Raw genomic sequence first — 7,831 nt, forward strand, 5'->3', positions numbered from 1 at the left:
TCTCTCCTCTAACCTCTCACCATTTTCTGAATCATCAAAAACCTCTCACTCTCTCTCCTCCATTGATGTCACTCCTTCTCTCTCCTCCCAAACAATCCAACATCCTCCCCTCTACTTTTCGTCGCCGCCGTCGATTTTCTCTAGCTACGACCAAACAACCGCGCCACCTCCCAAGCGAGCCACCGCCTTCTCCGCCACCGACGCTAACGCCTTCTCCGAACATCGACGAACGCTTCTCCGAACGTCGTCGCTAACGCCAAAGAAACCTGGTATTATTTCTTTTCATTTTCATTTTTGTTTGTGTTTTTCTTTAGTTTAATTGCGTTTAAGTGTTAATATACAAAATATATTAGTTCAAAATTAGTTATTTCGTCCATTTTTATTTAGATCTGAATGTTTTTTTTGATTCCTTTAGATGGAGTAGTTCAATTAGTTGCGGTAAACTGGTATAATTTTTAATGTTTCGATTCTACTTTTTAACTTATTTTCTTTGATTGATTAAATTTCAGTTTCAGCAAAAATTATAATAGGAATTTCTGATTTCTGTAGATTAATTTTATTATTTGGATTTTGTTAGTTTCATTCTTCAATTCCAGTGAATTTTAGTGTTTCAGCCTTTAAGATCTATCACCTTGCATGTTTAATTTATAAAGTTCGATGTTCAGAATTGTAGAATGAACTACACATGGTAACTTGATAATGTTGTTGTTGTTAGTATATTGTGGTTAGGATTGTCGTTCTTGGTGGTTGTGTTAGTTATTTCTGAATATTAATTCTGAATTTGTTATGTTCAGTTTATAATTTATCATGTTCAACTTATAAAAGACGATGTTCACAAATAATAACACTTTTGTGTGATGTTCATTTTCTCAAGTCTCATGTTCAACTTATAAAAAATTATGTCCAACTAAATTTAACTTATATAACTTATAAAGAATTATGTACAAAATCATGTCCAACTAAATTTAACATATAAAACTAATACTACGTATATGTTAAATACGATTAGTTTACTAATATTAGTTCACTTTTTTCGATTAGCTTACTTACTTTCCTCTTGAAATGCAGACCTAAAAATAGTTAGCCGACAGTTAAAGGCCTTGGAAATGATGAACTCTACGAAAGTAATCTAGCTTCTGTGTGTAAGTTGTAAAGGTATATATGTCAAATGTTCCTGTTGTGTCTTTGAAATTTAATCATGTTCAGATTTTATAAGTAGATGTACATTATTTTTAATGATCTGAAGTGGTGTTGTATAAAATTTGTCATGTTCAAATTGTAACAGTAGATGTTCAAATTAATATTGTTGATGAAATTAATAATAACAATATATTCAGTTTCTCAAGTCTCATGTTCAACTTATAAAGAATTTTATTCTACTAAATTCAACTTATTAAACTATGATATGTTTATAAATAAGAACACTTTTGCATGATGTTCAGTTTTTCAAGTCTCATGTTCAACTTATAAAGAACCGTGTTCAACTAAGTTCAACTTATTAAAGAAATTAGTGTGATTTGTATTGGAATTGAAATTTCAGGAGTTATAAAATTGTTGATGGCGTTTGCTTTGATAATATACACTGAGAATTTTGTGTAAGGTAGTGGATGAGTGTAAGGATACTTTGTTTTTGGGTGTTTCCTCGTAAGATGAATATGCCACTAAAAAGTGATCCCCATTTAGTTTATAATTTATCATGTTCAACTAAATTCAACCTATAAAACTATGATATGTTCAACTCTTTTGTGTGATGTTCAGTTTTTCAAGTCTTACGTTCAATTTATACAAAATCATGTTCAGCTAAATTTAACTTATAAAACTAATATATATTCAAACTTTTGTGTGATGTTCAATTCAGTTTCTCAAGTCTCATGTTCAATTTATAAAGAATTATGTACAGAGTCATGTTCAACTAAAATGCAAGCAGCAACAGTAAAAAGAAGATGTTTGTTATTCTTTACTAAAATATCAAAAGTGGCGTTGTCTAAATATTGTTATGTTCAGTTTATAATTTTTCATGTTCAACTTATAAAATATAAAATTCAATTTATAAAAGATGATGTTCAGAAATAAGAACACTTTTGTGTGATGTTCAGTTTCTCAAGTCTCATGTTCAATTAAATTCAACTTATTAATTAAACTATGATATTTTCATAAATAAGAACACTTTTGCGTGATGTTCAGTTTCTCAAGTCTTATGTTCAACTTATACAGAATAATGTTCAATTAAAAATATTATGATTTTCCTGCAGGAAGAAAAATTTCAATAAGAATGCGACAACAAAAGAAGAAGGCTGATTTAGAAATGGAAGATATGGTATTAAGAGAGGCTGTAAGAATTGAAGAAGAATTGAAGGCAGGAGCAACCAAAAAAGAATCTACAAATAAGTAAGAAAAAGAAAGAGAATAGAGATCGTTGTGGCGAAAAAAGTGGAAGCCGAAAGGAAGGAAGCGGAAAAATTAGAAGCCTAGAAAGAGAAGAGGCAACAACCACTAAAATAGAGGATGGAGATAGAAAATAAATGTCATGTTCATTTTCTGAACATGAATGTTCATTAAATTACTTTAAATGTCCATTTTTTTGTTCCTTATGTGTGCTTCCAGCTTACTAAAATAATGAGATGTTTTTTTCTGGAAAACATGTGTAATAAAAAAATTTAATTTTTTTTTTTAAAAAAAGGAAACATAATAATGCACTAAAAAAAGAAGGCTGAAACTACCAAAACGAAGCATTGAAGCTCATATGCATGCAGAATTGCATGCATAGCTATGCAGCCAAAAATTTGGGCTATAACTTCTATTTGACTTGTTTTGTCTAAACTTATATTATTTGAATTTATCTGAACCTATTTTATCTTAAATAAATTTAATTGTGTGTGAAAATGTATGAAAAAACTTATTTTTTCTAAATTTACTTTAACTTAACTAAAGTTTTTTTTAAATTATCTGAACTTACTTTTTCCAAAGTAAGTCAAAATAAATCGAATAAAACATAACTCATATTTTATGTAAAATGAGATATATGCACGTCTTACGTTCTTGACATCTTATAAGAAAAATGGTAAAATGAATACGGAGTAATTATATAGAAAAATTAAAAAGTGTTACTTTTTTTAAAAAAAAATCTTTTAAACAAATTTAACCTGTTAATATGGTTGCAATAGACATTTCAAATGGACATATTAAATCTTTAACCACCCTTGTATGTGACTAGCTACACCTTCAAATTGATGGTATGGCGTGTTCACACTTATAAATAAGTCCACTATATTTAAAGCCCAATGAGTTGGTTAACGGAACTTAAAAATAACACCAACGTAGAAATTAAAGTAACACTATTCTATACAAGGAACCTCTAACATGAGATTGAAGAAACTGCAATAAAACAAGAAAAATAATCGCAAATACAATGTACAAGTAACAACAGTATAGAAAGTCAAGTAACACCAGTCTATACAAGGAGCATCTAACATGAAATTGAAGAAAATATAATAAAAACAAGAAAAGTAACAGCGAATACAATGTATAAGTATCACCAGCATAGAAAGTCAAGTAACACCAGTCTATATAAGGAACCTCTAACATGGAACTTTCAATAAAACAAGAAAAGTAACAACAAATACAATGTATAAGTAACACCGGCATAGAAAATCAAGTAACATCAGTCTATGGACTTGTTTGGTAATTGGCTTTTGTTGGTTTTTTCATTGGCTTTTGGCTTTTGGCTTTTTTCATGTGGTCAAACAGCCAATATTTGTATTTGGTAAGTTGGCTTTTTCCTTGGCTAAAAAGCCGGTTTTTCCGCTAAAACCCAAAAGCTAGGAAGAGTAGCTTTTTTACTTTGGCTTTTCATTATACTAAGTACCTTTTATGAAACAGCTAGTAGTCAACAACCAACTTTACCAAACACATTTTAAGAAAAATCTACAGTCAAACATCCAACATAAAAAGTCAACACAAACATCCAGTCAAACAAGCCATTAAAACAGCCACCAACCACCAGCCAACAGCCAACAACCAATTCCCAAACAGGGCCTATATAAAGGACTCTAACATGAAATAAAACAAGAAAAGTAACAACGAATACAATGTATAAGTAACACCAGTCTATACAAGGAACCTCTAACATAAAATTCTGGAAACTACAGTAAAACAAGGAAAACAGTGAATACAATGTATAAGTAACACCAATATAGAAAGTTAAGTAATACCAGTAAATAACTTTCTCCATGGTAGATGCTCGCGAGGGAGTTAAATACGCGCGTCACACTAATAAATTGATGGTGCGTCTGATCACACATAATACGCACTAAGAGTTGGCTTATATAATTCACATTCATTGATTTTTTATAGAAGGAATAATCAACAAAACTAGTGGGTGTTGTACGAAAGCGTAAATGAACCTTGCGACTTTAAACAATAATAATTCAATACGGAGTACATCTTTATTTATTTATTGGGACCAAATTTCTTCATTTGCTCTTTTTCTATGTACAAATTGGCACCAATGTCACATACTTACACGTACATATCATTCATATCAAGTTATCAATATATAAATTTTCTAATTAGTGAATAATGAGGAATCAAGCTTTATGCTAAAAAAAACATCTAACAATATTGATTTGATGAGAACCATTTTAGGGAGAGAACCTCTCTTATGGTGAGATCTCTTATCCCCACCGTCCATTATTGTCAGCTAGACCGTTGATTATTGTTTATCCAGTTCCTACCCAAACACCGTCAAACCCCAGATGGAATTGATGATACATTCACGCTCCACTGTCTTCCTCCTCACTCCCAACTTCCTCCACCACCATTGCTCATCCGCTCCTGTCGAATCAACCTCGGTTTCTCTATCTTCTCTCCACCATCCCCAATGTCTTCGGCAATCATACTGATTAGCTTTTCATTGCGTGATGAACGAGCAACGTCTAGATGAAAGACATCAGTTTTTTGACATCAAAGTCTTGTTTTCCATATTCAAGGGAGTGACACACATAAAGCAATACAATATTCACACCAAATTAGAGCTGTCCAAACAGGTCATCGGGTCGGGTTTGGGTCGGGTCATTCCGGGTCTCGGGTCATGATCAGGTCGGGTCGTGTCGGGTCAATATTTCATCTGGGTTGAGTTCGGGTTCGGTCGGGTCAATTTCAGGTCGGGTCATGTCGGGTTTTTCCTATCTCGGGTTCAGGTCGGGTTCGGGTCGGGTCACATTTCGGTCAGGTTTGATTTCAGGTTCGGGTCTTATCGGGTTGGGTTTAAGTCGGTTTGTAGCAGGTAATTTCGGGTTCGGGTCTTATTGAGTCGGGTTTAAGTTGGTTTGCAACACACTTATTTTCGGATTCGGGTATTGGTTTGGATCGGATAATAAACGGATCAGATAGAATTCAGGTCGGGTCACTCTCGGGTACGAGTCAAACTCGGGTCTGATAATTTTAATTATTTTATATTGTAAAAAATATTGCTTAACTTATTATACAGTTAAATTTTATATAGACCAAATAATCGCGTGTTTTTGTCAAGCCAATACATATATAAAGTGAATATGGATTACGAACCAATGATTGATTTGGTCATCTCAAAATGTGTAAGTGAAAAACATTTACTCCCGCAACTCGAATTTCATTTTTGGAATGAGGGGTAAGTGAGTGGGTCTCGTACCAATGTGAGTCTCCTGTGTGATAGTGTAACCGTTTTTCTCGTTGTTGAGCACATTGACATAGGTCGCGCAAACAAAGAGAAAGACTGTCAGTTAAGATGTTAGATTCAATTCTTACCTTTCATCTCATCCAAATTGCAAAAAATAACTCAAAATTATTGTAAAAACAAAACAAGTTTTACTTTACTTTTGTTTATTTATATAAAAACGTTAAGTTGTTCAACACGTTTTAATTTTTTTGCGTTTTAATTTTTCAATATCTAGTAATAATAATTAAAATAGATTTATCTTTGAAGTTAACATTTGGTCGTGTCAATGACAAGTTGGACTACCAACAGGTCGGGTAAATCGGGTAGCGGATTGTTACAAATCGGCTCAATAACAGGTTTCATCTAGTTACAATCGATTTCGGGTTAACATCGGGTCGGGTATCGAATCGGGTTCGGGTCATTGTCGGTCAGGTTAGTTCGGTTATCGGTCATCTTTGGGTCGGGTGTCGGGTTAGGGTTCGAGTGTTACAACATCGGGTTAATATCGGGAATCGGTTTTTTCGGGTCGGGTACAGGTCGGGTTTCGAGTTACCTGCTTTACCATAATTTCGGGTCATGGTCGGTCACGGGTTCGTTCGATTCAGGTCGGGTTTTCAGGTCGAGTCAGTTTTTGACAGCTCTACATCAAACCAATTGCAAAATTGTGTCCTGTGCCACGGTAAAAAATTTCCAAACAAAAAGCCAAAGATGTTAAAGGATGTATTGTCATTCATTCTAATAGCTTATTCATCTATGAATTTCTTAAGCTGATGAGAGAGGGAGGAGAGAGAAAGAAAGAAGATGATGTGTTTTTAATTATCTTTTAAGCCGTTCGATTGTTTTACTCGTGTGGGTAGGTGAAATAATTGATTTGTACATACGCGTATAGATCGTCGTATTAATTCTGAATATGCATAATTTTTAAACTATATGTGCATATATTTCGAACCGAATGTACATATTTTTTGAACTATATGCATATTATTTGACTTAAAAATAATTGTGCGTTTTTTTTCTGAAGTGTTTCAGGAAATCATAAATTATAAGAAGGTATAAATTAAGCTTAAAAAATATACACATGTAGTAGGAAATATACGCGTAAAGAATCTCACGATATAAAAAGTTCTCACGTTAAGAGGGTTCTCACCGGAATCTCACCCTCAGGAAATCAGAAATTATAGTAGTCAAAACTTTGAATTGTCACCCTCATTAGTCTGGATGATAAAGCTTGATCAATTTGGAGGTGCACCAACCGAATGTTCTTTCACACATTTGGACAACTTCTATAAGCTTTGTGCTACTATTAAGCAAAATGGTGTTACCGATGAGTTTGTCAAGATGCATATGTTCCATTTTTCTCTTCGTGATAAGGTAAAGCATTGGTTGAGAACGGTTCCGGAAGGTTCTTTGACTACATGGAATGAGGTCACAAAGGCTTTTCTTGATAAATATTGTCCACCCGAGAAGACCGCCGAATTGAGGCAGAAGATCACAAATTTCACTCAAGAAGAGGATGAGACTTTGAGTGAGGCCGGCATGGGAGCGATTCAAGGAGTACGTTAGATCATGCCCTCACCATGGTTTCAACCAATGGCTTGTTGTTCAAAGCTTCTATGATGGCCTACATCCTACATCGAGATCTCACCTAGATGCGGGTGTCGGTGGTCAAATTAAGAAGCTTCCGGTGGATCAAGTGGAGAAGATGATTGAGGAAATAGCAAAACTCCATTCATGGGGTAGTGATAGAAGAGCTACTCCGAAGAAAAGTGTTGGTGGTAAGCATGAGGTTGACACCATTGATTTCTTGAACTCAATATTTGACATGCTAGCAAACAGGCTTGAAAAAGCTAACATGGGTTCTACTTGTGCTCCGGTCCAAGAGATGTCTTGTGAGATTTGTGAAGGTGTTGATCATCTCTCTTCTTATTGTAACTCCACGGTGGAGCAAGCGGCGGCCATAAACCAAGATTTGATTCTTATTCTCAAACATACAATTCGGGGTGGAGACCTCACCCAAATTTCTCATACAAGGACAATCAAGGGATTCCACCACCTCCTCCTCCTCAACAACAACAAGCTCCTCAACGCCCAACACCCATTCCACCATATAGGCCCCCGGGTTTCAATCAAGGTGCT

General features: G+C 34.2%; 1 non-coding gene across 1 annotated transcript; it reads right to left on the reverse strand.

Moving 5' to 3' along the window:
* Positions 1-7,168: 7,168 nt before the first annotated feature.
* On the reverse strand, positions 7,169-7,279 carry LOC130466473 (small nucleolar RNA R71). Its single transcript, XR_008926698.1, has one exon. It is a non-coding gene; the product is annotated as a small nucleolar RNA R71 (small nucleolar RNA).
* Positions 7,280-7,831: the final 552 nt, after the last annotated feature.

The sequence above is a fragment of the Spinacia oleracea genome, chromosome 1 (genome assembly GCF_020520425.1).
Source record: "Spinacia oleracea cultivar Varoflay chromosome 1, BTI_SOV_V1, whole genome shotgun sequence".
NCBI classification, from domain to species: domain Eukaryota; kingdom Viridiplantae; phylum Streptophyta; class Magnoliopsida; order Caryophyllales; family Amaranthaceae; genus Spinacia; species Spinacia oleracea.